The following is a 17,134-nucleotide window of genomic DNA, read 5'->3' as shown; positions in this document are numbered from 1 at the left end:
GTGTACCAATCATACTGTGTTTTTTTCTTAAAGTTTGGAACACCCTGTGGAATATTCTAGCATATGTAAAATATTAGAATTAATACTCGATTGTAGATTTAGGCTTGCATAACATTTTCCTTTTCGATTCATTTACTTACGTGAGATAATAAAAAAGTTATGTGCGTTAGCAACTATCCATGTTTTTCATCAATAAATCCTCATAGTAGGGGAGGAAAGTATACTAAATTTGCAGTTACTCGAGCGTTATGGGGACCTATTGGATTGTGAAGAGTATGTGCTAAAATCAGAAAAAGATTAAGTTAAGTTTTTCATAAAGTGGGGGACTTTTCATTTTTTAATTTAATTTTCCATTTGAAACAATAATTTTTCTCCGATTATAGCGCTATCTATCCATAATTAGAAAAAATATGTCCAATAAAAGTTGCTTATTTTTACGCAAAGAATCAAAATCTGCAATAAAAGTTGGGGGCTCCTATTTAATATTTTAAATTAAATCCCCCACCCCAACTCCGTGGGGGCTCGTGACACCCCACGGAGAGGGGTGGGGGTAAATTAAAAATTATAAAACGAACCCTCCGATATTTTGCGAAATTAACATCAGATCGTAAAACTGCAAAATACACCTATTCAATATTTTTCAAAAATCTACCAAATGGCACCAAACACGACCCCCCACAGAGGTGGGGTGGGGGGTTACATTAAAATATTAAATAGGAGCCCCCAATTTTTATTGCAGATTTGGATCCTTGACGTAAAAATAAGCAACTTTTATTCGCAACATTTTTTCCTATTATGGATAAATGGCGCTATAATCGGAAAAAACGATTGGTGGAAATGGAAAATTAAATTGAAAAATGGAGAGTCCCACACTTTGTGGAAAACTTAACTTAACTTTTTTTGGTTGTAGCACCTACTCTTCACAATCCACTCCAGGTCCCAAGAACGCTCGAGTAATTGCAAATTTAGCATACTTTTCTCCCCTACTATGAGGATTTATTGATAAAAAACATGGCTAGTTGTTAAAGCACATAACTTTTTTATTTTCCAACATAAGCAAATGAATCAAAAAAGAAAATGTTAAGAAAGCATAATTCTACAATCGAGTTTTAATTTTAATATTTTATAATATATGCTGAAATATTCCACAGCGTGTTCCGAACTTTAAGAAAAAAACACAGTATGCTTGTTACACCCGGTAGAAAATGACATTTACCTGTCTAGCAACAATATTATTACACCGATATTCTTAAATAATAAGGCTATAAAATACTAAAAGAATCACTCAAATCGGACCACTGGTTTATGAAATACGAGACATCAAACATGTCTTATTTTTAACGTGTTCGGCTAATTTTGCCGGTGTGTGTATTTTACTTCTTTTGATAATTCTTTAAAATTTGTTGAATAACAAGTGTTGAGCACTTTTCAGTAATTCTTTCAGATGCTGGTTAGTTACTAGCACAGAAACAGACGAACTACTCTGCAGCACTATTGAGTGGATCCACAAAGTGGCTTAAACAGGCGATTTTGTAGCCCCAATGATTTTGTAATGGACGCCACAGTGGCGAGGATCGGCGACAGTGGTTGGCCGTAGCTGCAGTAACGCTACAGAGTGTTCATCTGTTTCTACGCTTACTGATCGGCGTTGAATTGTATGATTTTTCGAGTGAAATAATAAGTAGGTATGATTCCCTAAGTATGTTGTTTTGAATATGGAAATAATAGACAGCCTTTTTTAATTCGTGATACTTCGATTCTGGTACAAAGGACACCGCACACAAACATTTTATGGAGAATATAATGTCACTCAAATGGAATAAAATTTACTTGAATAGGTTTGTCCCGAAATTACAATCATTTCATATCATTGCGCCATCATCATATCGTCAATATTTAGAGATGGCGCAATAATATGAAATGATTGTAATTTCGAGACGAATCATCCATTCATGTAAATTTTATTTCGTTTGACGGACATTATATTTTCCATAAGATGTGTGCAGTGTCCATTCAAAAATTCAGTAATCGGCTTCGACTTATATTTTAATAATTGTAGAGCTTGATCTGCTTGAATCTCTGTTAATTCTAACTCTCCAGATGTTTTTTGGGCAATAATTATATTGGAAATGGAAAATCCCCCTTCAATTATGTTAATTTCAAATGGATTCAGAAAAAAATCAATAAATCAGAAAAATGAATCAAAAATCAATATTCCTTCTAGCTTCTGCATATATTTGTTGAGTTTTTCATGTTATTGGAACAATTTTTTAATTCGAAGAAAATGACAAAAAATTGAAAAGGATCTCGGGTGCATCTGTCGAGAGCTACAAATAATCCTTTAATAAGCCGCATGTGGCTCGCGAGCCACAGTTTGGCCACCCCTGGTTTATAAATAACCATTGTCTTTGCCTGTACAAACTTATTGACCAGAGACTCGATCACTGACGCAAAAATCAGCGAATCAACTAAGAGTTACACAGCGAGCCATGGAGCGTACAATGCTGGACGTGAGCCTTCGAGATTACATATAACAAACCAACAGATCAGGCAAAGATCAGGAGTTCAAGACATCATCGAAAGAATAGCGACGGGCAGTCAATGAGGGTATTTGGCTCCGAATTCCATCCTACTACATCGATGTACTTGATATTTTCACAGTAAGTAGGGAATAGCTCAAGAAACAAAGTCTACCTATGCCGATGTGCGCTTTTATCTTGGGGGTGGTTCTCACCCCTTCTCGGGGGTGATTTTTTTTTGGATAAAGTAGCCACGGAAGAGGCTAGAGAACGTAAAAACTGTTCCATAATTATTTTTTGAAAACTCAATACTTTTTTAGTTATTCGTGGTTTAAAATTGGCCATATTCATTGAAAAATGATACCCTTTCGGACGAATTTTTGCGAATAACTTAAAAACTATGCATCTAACAAAAAAACTATATAAAATATTTTTTTAGCTTATAAAAAACAAAGAGATTCGTTTCTTCATACATCTTCTAGTTATAAAACAAAAAGGGGTATGGTAGGTGAGATGAGTTTGTTTTTTGGTGCATGCTCAAATCGGTGTATTGAACTTGAAATATCAGAGAAACGGTTGATTTTCGGTGTATAATGGTACTAATAACTTTGGTAGTGCTTGAAAAGGCCTTTAAAAAGAGCAGTATTAAATGTCGATTACATTCAAACTAAGCGAGATATGCTGCAAAAAAATGATAACTAATTTATTTTAAGAAGAAATGAGAAGTATATTTAACTCCTCATCCATTAGAATTTAAATACATCGTTTTCCTTCTAAAATACTTTTTATTATAGTGTTATTTTTATGTTCAAAAAGTTGGACTGGTTTAAAATGAAGGATTTTTGAAAAAAGTAAGATCAAATTATAGAGCGCATTTTTAAATTTCTTTAAAAATCTTCCTTTTTCTCCATTTAACTCGAAAATGAAAAGAGATACGAAAAAATATATAATACAAAAATGTAGAGTTTTTTTAGATAATAATTTCGTTTTTATTTTTCATTACTGTATCCGTTATCATTTTCAAGTCTCATTGAGAAAAAGGAAGATTTTTAAGAAAATTTAAAAATGCGCTCTATAATTTGATGTTATTTTTTTCAAAAACCATTCATTTTAAACTCGTCCAACTTTTTGAACATAGAAATAACACTATAATAAAAGGTATTGTAGAAGGAAAATGATGCATTTACGTTCTGGTGGATGGGGGTTTCTTCTCATTTTTTCTTAAAATACATTAGTTATCAATTTTGTTTGCAAGATATCTCGCTTAGTTTGAATGTAATTTCCCTTTAATATTGCTCATTTTAAAAGTCTTTTCAAGCACTGCAAAAGGTATTGGCAGCATTATACACATAACATCGACCGTTTATCTGTTATTTCAAGTTGAATACACCAATTTGAGCATGTAGCAAATAAAAAACAAAATTTTTCACCTACCATATCTCTTTTTGTGTTATAACTAGAAGATTTATGAAGGCAAGTGTGTCTTTGCTTTTTTATAACCTACAAAAATGTTTTATACAATTTTTTTAGCTGCATATTTTTTAAGGTATTGGAAAAAAACCGTTCGAAAAGGTGTTAGTTTCAATAAAAACGGCCAATTTTCAACCACGAATAACTCAAAAAGTATTGAGTTTTCAAAAAAAGATTATAAGAGAGTTTTTACTTAGAATTAGGTTCTCTAGCGAGATTCATGGTTATCTTACCAAAAAATTTTCCACCCTTGAGAAGAGGTGGGAACCACCCCCAAGATAAAAGCACACATCGGCATAGAGTAGACTTTGAATTAGTAGATAAGTAGAGGCTATTCCCAAAATTTCATTAAAAATCCAAGCAGTAGGATAGAATTCGGAGGTAATATCCTATTCTTGCTCCCATTGACTGGCGATATAAGTGGAACTGGGCAGAACACTTAGCTAGAACACAAGATGGACGGTGGACAAGACGAATCATGGAACGAACGTCCAGAAACCAGCACCGCATTTGGGTCAATTGCCGCCCTAGGCAATTCTCTAGTAGCCGCCCTTCAACATGTACCATTTTTGTGTATTTTTGCTTTTGCCGCCCTCTCATAATTTGCCGCCCTAGGCAACTATCTATATTGCCTAATGGATAAAGTAGCCCTGGAAGAAACTACAAAAGAAACCGAGGACGACCACCGACTACTCGTAGATGGACCGACGACATAAAAAGAGTAGCGGGAAACTGACTACAACCGGTCAAATGTGGAGAACACTGGAAAAAACTGAGGATGGCCTATGTTCCGCAGTGAACGCGATCGGCTAAATAATAATGATCATGACTTTAAAGGTAACAATTGACAACCTAACCTCAGCAAAATCACCAAAATGATAATTCATAAGACAGCAATCCGATCTGTTGTGACCTAAGCAGAAGATACAATATATACAGAGTGGACCAAAAGTCAGGAAACGCCGAATTATCTCATAAATGGATAATGCAAATTATATAAAAAATACGACTACACCTATTTTGCTATTTTGCAATATGAAGATTTGAAATTTGATGATTGTAACGTTGCCAGATATATCTACCTACCATTTTTCTGATATCGTTAGTCCCTTTTTTCTTCTTCTTCTTCTTCTTCTTCTTCTTCTTCTTATAATAGGCCTCTTGGCCTGTTCTTACCGATTTTGAGCTTGTATTCGTAGCTGTGATGTTGACTACCAGCTATCTCGCCACCTTTTAAAGGGCCTTCCTATTGGTCTCTTGCCTGTTGGCTTCGAATCCCTGGCTATACGGGCTATTCTCTCGCTGCCCATTCTCGTCACATGCTGATTCCACTCTCGTCGTCTCTGTCTTCCCCACCGTACTATATCTTGTATGTTACAGAGATCTCTTATTCTGTCGTAGGGTATTCTGTCTCTCAGTGTTTTCCCAGTTATTGACCTCAGCGTTCTCATTTCTGATGTTCTCAGTATCCTCTTGGTTTCTGCTGTGTCACATCTTGTTTCTATCGCGTACGTCATGATCGGTCTTACACATGATTTATATATGCGTACTTTCCCTTCCAGCCTCATATTTTTGTTTCTCCAGATGACATCCCTCAGACAACCTGACACGTAATTGGCTTTATTTGCTTGCTTTCGGACGCTCTCTTTAACATCTCCATAACTACATATTTCGATTCCCAGATATTGGAATCTCGAGACTTGTTCAATTAGTTCGTTGTTAATTACTAATTTGCATCTTATGGGTTCCCTTGACACTACCAGGGATTTTGTCTTGGCTGTTGATATTTTCATGTTGTAGTTCTTCGCCACTGTATTGAAAGTTTGTGCCATTCGCTGTAGGTTATCCTCGTTATCGGAGATTAAGATTGCGCCGTCAGCATAACACAGGATTTTTATTTGTTTTTCCGCCATCTTATATCCTTTTCCAGTACCTTTAATGTTTTCTATGATTTTGTCCATGACTAAATTAAAAAACAATGGGCTCAAGCTATCCCCTTGTCTGATTCCCGAGTTGATTTCTACTTCCGATGTTAGTTCATTCTCGACTTTTATTCTGGTTTTGTTCTTCGTATTAATGTCTTTAATTATCCTTATCATCTTGTTGTGCTGATTTTTTTCTTTTAGCAATCTTAGCACACCTTCCAATCTTACACAATCGAAGGCCTTAGTCAGATCTATAAAGCACATAAATGCAGGTTTATTATATTCCAGTGCTTTCTCAGCAATGTGTCTGGCTATGAATATGGCGTCTATTGTGGACCTATTTTTCCGAAAACCTTGTTGTTCCTCACTAATTGTGTATTCTTCATTTATTTTATTGGCAAGTATTTTTGTTAAGAGTTTAAGAGTTGTGCTCAGCAAGGTGATGGTGCGGTAGTTGCTACGGTCTTTCCTGTTTCCTCTCTTGTGTATAGGTATTGTTATACTCGTCCTCCACTAGTCTGGTACATGCTGGCTACATATTATTTCTTGAAAGAGGATCTCTATGTTTTCGATTAAGGTTTCTCCTCCGTATTTCAGGAGTTCATTTGGTATCCCATCGGGTCCTGGTCCTTTTTAATATTATGTTGTGGTTTAGGTTAGGTTAGGTTCAATTTGAGTAAATGCCTAAAAAAACCCTTCCACTCGACCTAAGAGGTCTATTGTGGCTTCAGCCCAGCCTTTTTAACAAAGTCTATTATGGCCATACGTGACTCCTCTACGAAGTCGTAGGAATCTAGTTGATAATGCTAAGATTTATTGAGCCTTATCCTACCCAACCCTTGACAGACCATGTTTCGCCGTCTCGTTATCAGTCTGATAGAATCGGCAAAATTCGCACTCTCTGTAAGTCCCATTTTGTTCATGTGCCCCTTGACGCGACAGTATCATGTTAGGAGTAAGTGTCTTCTAAAAATTATCAATAATTTTCTTCGTTTAAGGCTTTGGCCACACGGTCGATTTTTTACGGCGCGATAATTTACGACCATTGGTTCGACTACCTCCTCCACCAATTTTAGATGAAATGATTTCATCTAAAATTGGTGGAGGAGGTAGTCAAACCAATGGGCGCCGTAAATTATCGCGCCCTAAAAAATCGCCCGTGTGGCCAAAGCGTAAGTTATTGGAAAAATACTGGGCATACTAATTAAATATTGACAATTCGACGTTCACTTTAAAGTTACTCTGATGGTGATGCACTTTTTGACCATTAAGATTTACGTCGGCCCAGACATGAGGCCCAAAATGAGAGAAGTGCTCTGCACAAGAGAACTAAAGTTAGAGCTAAGAGTAGGGTTGGCTAGGTGTTACTTTTTCTAGACTTTGTTTTACGGAATGGAAGCTTGGACATTGAATGCGGCATCAATGAAAAAATTGGAATAATTCGGGTTGTGGGTGTATAGAAGAATTATTCTGAAAATATCATGGACAGAACACGTCACAAACAAAGTGGATCTGAGAAAGATGAATGAAGAAATGGACGTCTTAAATACGAATAAAACCAGAAAATTGGAATATCTCGGACATATTACACGTGAAGAGAGATACAACTTGCTCCAACTCATTATGCGGGTAAATATTCAAGGAAAAAGGAGCATAGGGAGACGCAGAATATCGTGGCTGCGCAACCTGAGAGAATGGTACGAATGTACATCAAATGAACTTTTGACTTTCTCCAAAGTCCGAATAGCTATGATGATTGACTACCTCCGTCGCGGAGATGGCACTTGAAGAAGAAGACATGATTATTGCGATGAGTAATGACTCTAGTTATTGTAAAGATTACTGCGTGCGTGGGTGAATAAAATATTCATATATTGTCGCGAACATGTGCCTGTCCAGTTAGTTTCTATTGGTACTTATCTGCATAACACCTTGCCGACGCCGCTACGGCGCGTCGTACCATTCCCTTGACGTTCACATATTAATAAAAAAATAAAGGAAAAGGTAGGCATGATCAATATTTCCATAGTTGTTCGGTTGTTCAATACCTAATAGGTCTGGTTCCAGCGTATGAAAAAAAAGGTGATTAATAGCAAGCTAAAAATTTGTTAATAGCTTAAGGGTGTCTAGTCGGATAAACTTTGATATATGGGAACACTGTAACAGGGGCAGTTTTAATTGTGGAACAGGATAAAAATTTGGAACGGTCAGACCACGAAAACGGCACATTTATTTTGTCCGACAGAATAGACTTAAACTCTCCAAACAGAGATTAAATTTTCATGCAAAAATCAAACTGCTATTTATCACCTGTCAGAATTCCTGTCATTTGACATATTCTACATATTCCAGTCATTAAAACGCCCATTTGGTGATAAATAGCAGTCTGATTTTTGCATGAGAGTTTAATCTCTGTTCGGAGAGTTTAAGGGCCGGTATTTCCAACCTCACTTAAGCCAAAGCTTACTTTAAGCCTTTGCTTAAGCTTAGATGCCTGTATTTCCACTTCAATTTGAGGCTTAAGCCTAGACTTAAACCAAATAATTTTAAGCTCGCGCGGGAGTTGGTTTAAGCCTTTGCTTAAAATTTGTTTTCTGTTTTTTGAGGTTATTTCTATAGAATTATAGAGTTGTTTTGAAAACCAACTCTTAAGTAGTACGTTATTATTGGATTATTAATTAATAATATATTAATTTATTAATCGTAATAACGATTATTAAAATTCTTACTACTTTTGGAAGGTGTAGGCACATGAAAATTGTTTATTTCTACAATGCTTGGTAGGAATATTTATTTTACAAAAATAAACTTACATTCTAATTTGACATTTTAAGGAATATATCCAATAAACAAAATTACAAAGACAGATCTATTGCTTATGCAAAATAACAATAAAAATATAACCAGAGAAAATATAGACAATAAACTAAAAACACATGTACCATGTACACAAAATTAGTGAAGTAAAAATAACATTGATACAGATCACAAGATAAAATTACATGTCAACAGTAGTGGTTTTTACCTCAGAACAGTTAGCCTTGGCACTTTGACGTATTCAGAGGTACCAAACCAATTAACTTTACAGCTGAGCATCAGTTGAGTTAAGAGAATGATGGAAATACGGCACCCAGCTTAAGCTTCTCCTTAACTTTTGACACAGGCTTAGCTAAGCAAAAGCTTAAGTTGCTATTGAAATACCGGCCCTAAGTCTGTTCTGTCAACAAAATACATGTGCCGTTTTCGTAGTCTGACCGTTCCAAGTTTTTAACCTGTTCCACAATTAAAACTTCCCCTGTTCCAGTGTTCCCATATATCAAAGTTTGTCCGACTAGACACCCTTAAGCTATTAACAAATTTTCAGCTTGCTATTAATCAACTTTTTTTCATATGCGGGATCCAGACCTATATGACTAAATGTATATCTACAATTTCAGAAAAACTATAATTGTTCATTTTCATTCAAATTAATTCAAACAAATATTTCATTCGCAATAACTGTCAAACCACGGTCAAATACAACAGTAATTTGCCTATTGGAATAATAAACCTGATATTTGTTAAAATTAATATCGCAATATTTTAGCTTCAGATTGAAAAAAGTGGCTGTATCTTCTATATTATATAGACAAAGCGAAAACGGCGGGTTCGTTAGAAAAAATATTCCCATGAAATTTTTTTGCTTAATCACATTCGTGAGACATCCCAGAATAAGGTTCAAGAAGTCGTCCACGTGAAAAGTGGTCCAATTTTTTTTTAACAATTTTTTTTAATCAAATTGCAAAAATCAATAGTTTTGGCCCGTACAATTTTTTGTTAGATTTTTGGACCATTCTGGACAAAAAAGATCTCTTGTAATTTTTCTCTAAAGTTGATTGTTTTCGAGTTATAAACAATTTAAAATTGAAAAAAAAAACGAAAAATGGCGATTTTCAAGGCTTAATAAATTGGTGTTAAAAGTTATTATTATGAAAATCAGAAAGTGACTAAATCAAAGTTTAAAGCCCTCCCTACAATATCCTTAAAAAATTTTTGTCATAATTTTATTACTAAACTGTTATTTTTAAGTAATAATAATGAGCGCCAGCACGTATTAGGCGGCCGTCTATGGTGAGTGCGAGAGAGATGCCATCCCGGCAGTCCAATGGGGAATCTTACTCGCACTCACATTTACAGCCGCGTCAATACGCTCTTACGGCTTATTGTTAATAATTAAAAATAACAGCTTAGTAATAAATGAATGACACAAATTTCTTCAGAATCATGTAGGGGGGCTTTAAACTTTGATTTTGTCACTTTCTGACTTTCATAATAATAATTTTTAACCGAGTTATTAAGTCTCAAAAATGACCATTTTTGCGCTTTTCAAATTTTAAATTGCTTATAACTAACTCGAAAACCATCAACTTTATAGAAAAAGTACAAGAGACCTTTTTTGTCCAGAATGGTCTAAAAAACCTAAAAAAAGTTTGTCCAGACCAAAAATAACAATTTTTGCAATTTGATTAAAAAAAATTTGGACCACTTTTCTCGTGGGCGACTTCTTGAACCTTATTCTGAGGTGTATTACAAATGTGATTATGCAAAAAAAAATCTCATGGGAATATTAGTTCCAACGAACCCGCCGTTTTCGCCTTGTCTAATAGTTAAAGGTACCATACCAAGGGTGTTATAAGGATAATAACGCATTCGGTCAACGTATCCATAATACTCGTGGTGCTTTCAATGTTCAATGTCCGACTAAATATTCTTTAATATGCAAAAAATTTGAATGAATCTTGAATTAATTATAGGTCGTCCCAAACCCTTTTTTCAGTGCGTCAGAGATTATAGAATTTTCTCTAACGCAATACAGCTAGGGGATGACAAGACACTCGAATTGAATCAAAACCAAACCGTCTATTTTTATTTTATAATAATTAGAGTATGTATTGTATAGCAGAATTATTATAAGATTATTGCAGGGAAATTATTTAATTTATTTTTAATATAATGTAATTTAATTAATAATTGATATATTTTCAAAAACGAATATACGTCGAAATAAGATTTACGGTGTTTTGAAACTTTTAACGATTCTGATTAAGAGCGTAGGCGCAAAATTTCGGGCCAATGCTTCTTAAATGCATTTATTTTCGAATCCTGAGGAAACTAATAAGTATTTTTGAAAAATTTAAATTCAGAATGAAAGATTACATTATTACCGAGGGCCGAAATTCCCTGAAATCTTCTATAATCTTTATTTTAATAATAAACATAAGTTACAGGGGTGAAAACGTAGAGAACATTGGGTGTAATTTTTAATATCAAATATCTAATTCAAAATAAATTTTTGTTTATTCTAATGGACTTTTGGCCCTCGGTAATAACGTAATCTTTCATTCTGAGTTTAAATTTTTCAAAAATATTTATTAGTTTTTTCAGGATTCGAAAAAAATAAATGCATTTAAAAAGCATTGGCCCACCTACGCAAGCAAATGTCAGGACTACGGTGTTAAATATATTTTTTTATTATTTTTTTTTAGCTAATGCCTCGACAACTAATGGCCATTGGCATGGTAGGTACGGTGAATTTTTACAGTTAGGTACCTAGTGTCATATGTAGTGTGTGTGTTGAGTAAGTGTCTTGTTACTTTGCAAAGTCGACGTCATTGTCTTTGCAAAGAGACGGTAATTGTATCCGAACGTCTGCGGTCCCTCTGGTGAGTACCGATCCCACAAGGACAGAAAATATTTTCATTTATTAATTTATAATAAACGAAAAATTTCTGACCCTGGTGAGATTCGAATTCACGACCAATCGAACCTTTAGATCCAAAGGTAGGCGCTCTTACCACTGAGCCACAGAGGAGTTCTTAAATATTTATTTGTTTAAAAAACTACGATTTAAGTACGGTTGTGTGAATTTTTTTTGTCAGAGTATCTTACAAGATTTTATGGTCTTAATTATTAAATTTAAGACAATATTCCAAATAAATTATAACGATCGAGATAGAAAAATAGACCACGTAAATTTCAATTTAATAAAAGTTTTCATTACTATCGGCACCACAAGCAGTGTAACTTTTTAAAATTTCTATTTACTTGTATAATTCAATATAGTCCATTCTTTCACGGTTTTTGCTCTAAATTTTAAAGAACCGCTTGGATTGACGTGAAATTTGGCATACGTATAGCTTACATGTGAAGGAAAAAAAGTGATATTGTGCCGATGTGTGCTTTTGCCCTGGGGGTGACTTTCACCCCCTCTTGGGGATGAAAAAATATATGTCCAAAATAAGTCCGGAAATGGGTAAACTGACTAATTTTAAGTAACTTTTGTTCTATAGAGCTTTTTCGCCAAGTCAACACTTTTCGAGTTATTTGCGAGTGAATATGTTCATTTTTCAACAAAATAACCACATTTTTAGACTGTTTTTCGCAAATAACTCAAAAAGTAAGTATTTTGTCGAAAAAATGTTCTTAACAAAAATATAGCTTATAAAAAAGTAAAAAAAAAAAATGATGTACGAGTTAGCTCTCTGGATCTCATAGAACCAGAGTTATAGCCAATGAAAAATAGATTCATATTCACCAAATTTCAAATACAATATTCGACGCGAAATATCCAAAAAATTAAGCACTTTTTGGGAAAACCCATTATAACTTTTTTAAAGTGTTTAAAAAAAACTTTATTTCTGTTTTTACAAAAAGTTTCTAGCATTAAATTTAAGCAAGTTACGCTCAGGATAAAGTTGGTCCTTTTTGTTTTTGCAAAAAAAAACGGGAAGACCACCCCCTAATTAGCAACTTAAATGAAATTAATCGTTAGCGCTCCACAAATTATTTTACTTATGTTGTTTTTATATGAAATCGGTTTCATCGATTCAAAGTGCTTATTTTTGAAAAAATTTGGTTTCAAAATAAAATTTTTAAAAATTAAAATTTTGAAAAATATGCTTTTTTTCAAAATAACTTAAAAATTATTAGAGACCAAAAATCTCGAAAAACAAAAAAAGTCAGATTTTTTTTCTGAATATCATGTATTTTTTTGTTTTTCTGTTAGACAAAAATTGATTAAGATTTGGTGTTTCTAAATTTGCATACATTCGTGATCAGTGACTCGTTCAACCCCTTTTAACTACAGCCCTTTCAATAATAAGGGCTTTGAACCGATGAAACTTACAGATCATATAGACAATATATACACGAGTCAAGAAACTTCTGAAGTCATAACGATTAAGTTCATTTAATATACTAATTAGGGGGTGATTTTCTCGATTTTTTTACCAAAACCAAAAGGGACTAACTTTATTTTGAGCGTAACTTGTTTAATTTTGATGCTCGAAATTTTTTTTATAAAACAAAAATGAAGCTTTTTTTAAACATTTTAAATAAGTTGTAATGAGTTTTCCCCGAAATGTGCTTCATTTTTGGTTATTTCACGTTAAAGTATTCCATTTGGAATTTGACGAATATGAACCTATATTTCATTAGCTATAACTCTGCTTCTATTAGGTGTAGAGACGTGATATATACACCATTTTTTAAGATTTTGTACAGGCTATATTTTTACTAAGAATGTTTTTTCGACCAAATACTTACTATTTGAGTTATTTGCGAAAAACCGTCTAAAAGCGTAGTTATTTTGTTGAAAAAATGAACATAGTCACTGCCAAATAAACTCGAAAAGTATTGACTTAGTGAAAAAACTCTATAGAACAAAAGTTACTTAAAATTAGCCAGTTTATTCATTTCCTGACTTTCTTTGGACGAATATTTTTTCCCCCAAGAGGGGGTGAAAACCACCCCCAGGGCAAAAGCACATATCGGCACAATATCACTTTTTTTCTTTGACTTGTTAGCTATGTGTATGCCAAATTTCATGTCAATTCAAGCGGTTCTTTAAAATTCAGAGATTTGGCAATATTTTACCGTTAAAGAACGGACTAATACGCTTTACTAATAATGTCAGAGTTCACAAAAATATTAAATCTCTCTACATGAAAAACGTACTTCAAAAAGCACGGACGTTAACATACATTAATCGGTTTGGCATGCCAACATTTTCCATTAATAAAAATCAACTTGAGCATATACGACCGATGGAAAATGGAAACCCCATGAAAAGCGAAATAAATTTAACGTGAAACATGGGTTAATGTTTTCAGGCTTTTCCATGTTCTCGTTAATTTTCCTGGCTCTATGTCGCTATTAGGATTCATATCAGCACGAATATATTACAGTCGTAATACTAAGAGTCGTAATACTAAGACTTGTGTCTATGACCTCATTTATCACAATCGTATAAATTCCAAGAGTAAATTAAACGACAGAATTTTTAGAATTTATTTTTTGTAAGGGATACGACGCAAATATAGGGTAACAACTTTAACAGAGGGAATGTTCATAGTAACTGTTTATGTTAAAATGATTTTAAAAACCTATAGTACACAGAAGAGATTATTGTACAGGGCACATAAATTACTATCAGCATCATCAGTTGCATCACAGGTCGTCATGACCTTTCTATAGAACAATCCTCCATTCATCCCTGTCTCTGACTATTCTTCTCAACGCTCTAACTCTTGTGTCGTGTGTTTTCACCCCCGAGAACTGTCACCCCCCAAGTAAAAGAAACCAACGGCACAAGTTCAACTTTGAAGTGGAGGGTAAGTAGAAACTAAATCCAAATTTTCACGCAATTCAGAATTGACCCTGAAAATTACACGGTATCGCCGTATTTCCCGTTCATTTACTGGGCTAATGAAGTAGAGTACCTACCAATTTAATAACCTATTTTGTATTTAACCCGGGACAGTCGCGCTCACTTCTGTCACGTCAGCAGTCGCGCGTTATTTTATCTAACAATACGAATATAAATTCGAATTTACAACAAATTTTTATTTTATAGTATTTTTATTTACTTGTTATGTTAGAAATATTATTTCTAATAATTATTAATGCTAATTGGTTCTCACCAAAGACATAAATTCCACAAAAAGAAGAAGAAGAAGAAGAAGAAGAAGAAGAAGAAGAAGAAGAAGAAAAAGAATGTGTGTACTTTATAATACGCACGTAAGAAGTTATACTTCTATTATATGATTTTAACGAAATCAATATACTTTAAACAGTTTATTTATATTTAATTTAACTAATAAACTAATTTTAATAGAGTGGAACCTCGATAACTCGGATTAATCGGGACCACGGCCAGTCCGCGTTATTGAAAATCCGGGTTAGCCGGAGAATATTGTAAAAATTAATAAAATACGGTGTACTTACAGATAAACTCCGTTATAATTGAAATAACATGGAATATATATGCACAGTACACATCTAAATTACGTATAGTTGTATAGAGTATACTTTTTCTTCTCTCACAAAATCCAAAAACCTGTTTTTATGGTCATGAGCAGCAGAAGCGTTGTTGTCCCCAGATAGACTTTCTCCAGTAATAGATACTGCATGACGGTTTTTCCATCTATCCAGCCAACCTTGACTCGCAGTGAAATTTGGTTCACAATCAGGCAAAATTTTACTCAGCTTGAGTGCTGATTCTTGAATAATTGGTTCAGACACTGGTAAACCACGTTCGCGTTCCGCACAAAACCACACATACAAACCGTCGTCGAGAGTCTCATTTTTAGCTAAATAAAAGGGGTAGTTCCCTGGGTTGGCTGTATACCTTATAGTTAAACAAACTGGAACATGAAGTAACACATTTTATTCAATCCATTGGGATTTTTAAAAAAATTTTAGTAAATATACCTTTTACATAGGCGTGGTTTTACTTCATGTTCCAGTTTGTCCCATTTTTTGCTTTATTAGCTTTACACCGATTGTCCAAACTGTCTTTTGTTATCATTTTGAAACAAAATTCTTCAATTTTAGTTCTATTTTTCTTCCAATTCGATACTGTGGATGTACCGACACCATATGAGGCTGCAATTGTTTTTAAAGATTCGCCTTTATCAATCCTACCTAATGCTTCTAGTTTCTTTTCCATATTCACTACCACATTTTTACGTTTTGTTGCCTATGTAGACAAAAAACACGCAAACACAAACCTATCTGAAGCACGATTACAGAACGGAAGCGAACAATACGACAATACGACAATACGGTCTCAATCGGAACGATTTAAGGAACAGTGGAGACTAAGACCATTGTTTAAAAAATAATTTTTTAAATAGTCCTTTAGTCTTTTTTAAACAATGCTAATACAGTTTGAAATAAATAAAGGAATACAGGTGCCTGTTGTGTCCAATAATCCGAGACAATGAACGTCGCTCTGCCGCCGTGTGCCATTTTTACTATCGTATAGTTCAAATTGCACAAGTACCCATTATCTCTCAAATATTATATTACATACATTTTTATTGTTGAAATGTTTTTCTGATGAAAATCGGTCCGGGTTAGCCGGATTTCCGGGTTATCGGGGGCCGACTTATCGGGGTTCCACTGTACTTACTATGTACTTTCCAAAAATTTTTATTAAAACAATACCAAAAATTAAAAAAATAAAAGAATCAAACACACACAAACACATTGAAACATGCCACAAAGAAATGATTTCTGAACAATAATTGTTCAGAAAATAAAAAACATAGTAACTTGCATTGGGGATCGATCCCGCCGATCGAAAGTCAAAGTGCTTTCCCATTGCGCCATATTCGCGTTTGTGTCATGTGGGAATATACACCAACTGAACGTTTACACCATAAACTTTTTGACAGTTATTTATTACTTATATGAATTTAATCAAATTAGTTTGATTTTTGTGGAATTAAAGGAATATATTGTGGAATAACAATAGATTAGGTGAATATTAGTAGACATTTTGATGGTAATTAAATTATGTAAATCAAAGCATTACATAGATACTATTTTGGTAGATTCACTTTAAATTTTCCAAATAGGTAGGTACCTATGTAATTTTTTATTAGGATACTGAAACATTTACAATTATTACGTACCTGTCCCTTTTAAAAACTATTTAAAAAGTCACTACAATTATAAACTTGCTTTTTTCTTTGCCATCACAACAATAAAAACTAATATACACTTGTTTATCCGTAATCTCCATATTGAACAATTATTGACAGATGATTTTAACACCCAATCAAATCCCGTATAACGTTTGAGCGACTATAATACCATACTGTCGGTGTGCGCATGCGCCCGGAAAATAAAAATTCACCCTCGTGCCTAAAGAAGTATAACTTCAAAAAAATAAAA

At 33.9% G+C, this 17,134-nt stretch overlaps 1 protein-coding gene and 1 long non-coding RNA gene across 3 annotated transcripts in view; one reads left to right on the top strand and one right to left on the bottom strand.

The window, feature by feature from the left end:
- The window catches only part of LOC114335025 (arylalkylamine N-acetyltransferase 1-like), a 210,995-nt gene that overhangs the window by 30,397 nt on the left and 163,464 nt on the right, over window positions 1-17,134 (bottom strand). The window lies entirely within an intron of this gene.
- Window positions 1-17,134, top strand: part of LOC114335026 (uncharacterized) — a 124,236-nt gene that overhangs the window by 41,051 nt on the left and 66,051 nt on the right. The gene's annotated exons all lie outside the window — the stretch shown is intronic.

Source organism: Diabrotica virgifera, chromosome 1 (genome assembly GCF_917563875.1).
Source record: "Diabrotica virgifera virgifera chromosome 1, PGI_DIABVI_V3a".
Classification (NCBI taxonomy): Eukaryota; Metazoa; Arthropoda; class Insecta; order Coleoptera; family Chrysomelidae; genus Diabrotica; species Diabrotica virgifera.
The sequence above is the reverse complement of the archived record's forward strand: the minus strand, read 5'-3'. Positions and strand labels throughout refer to the sequence as shown.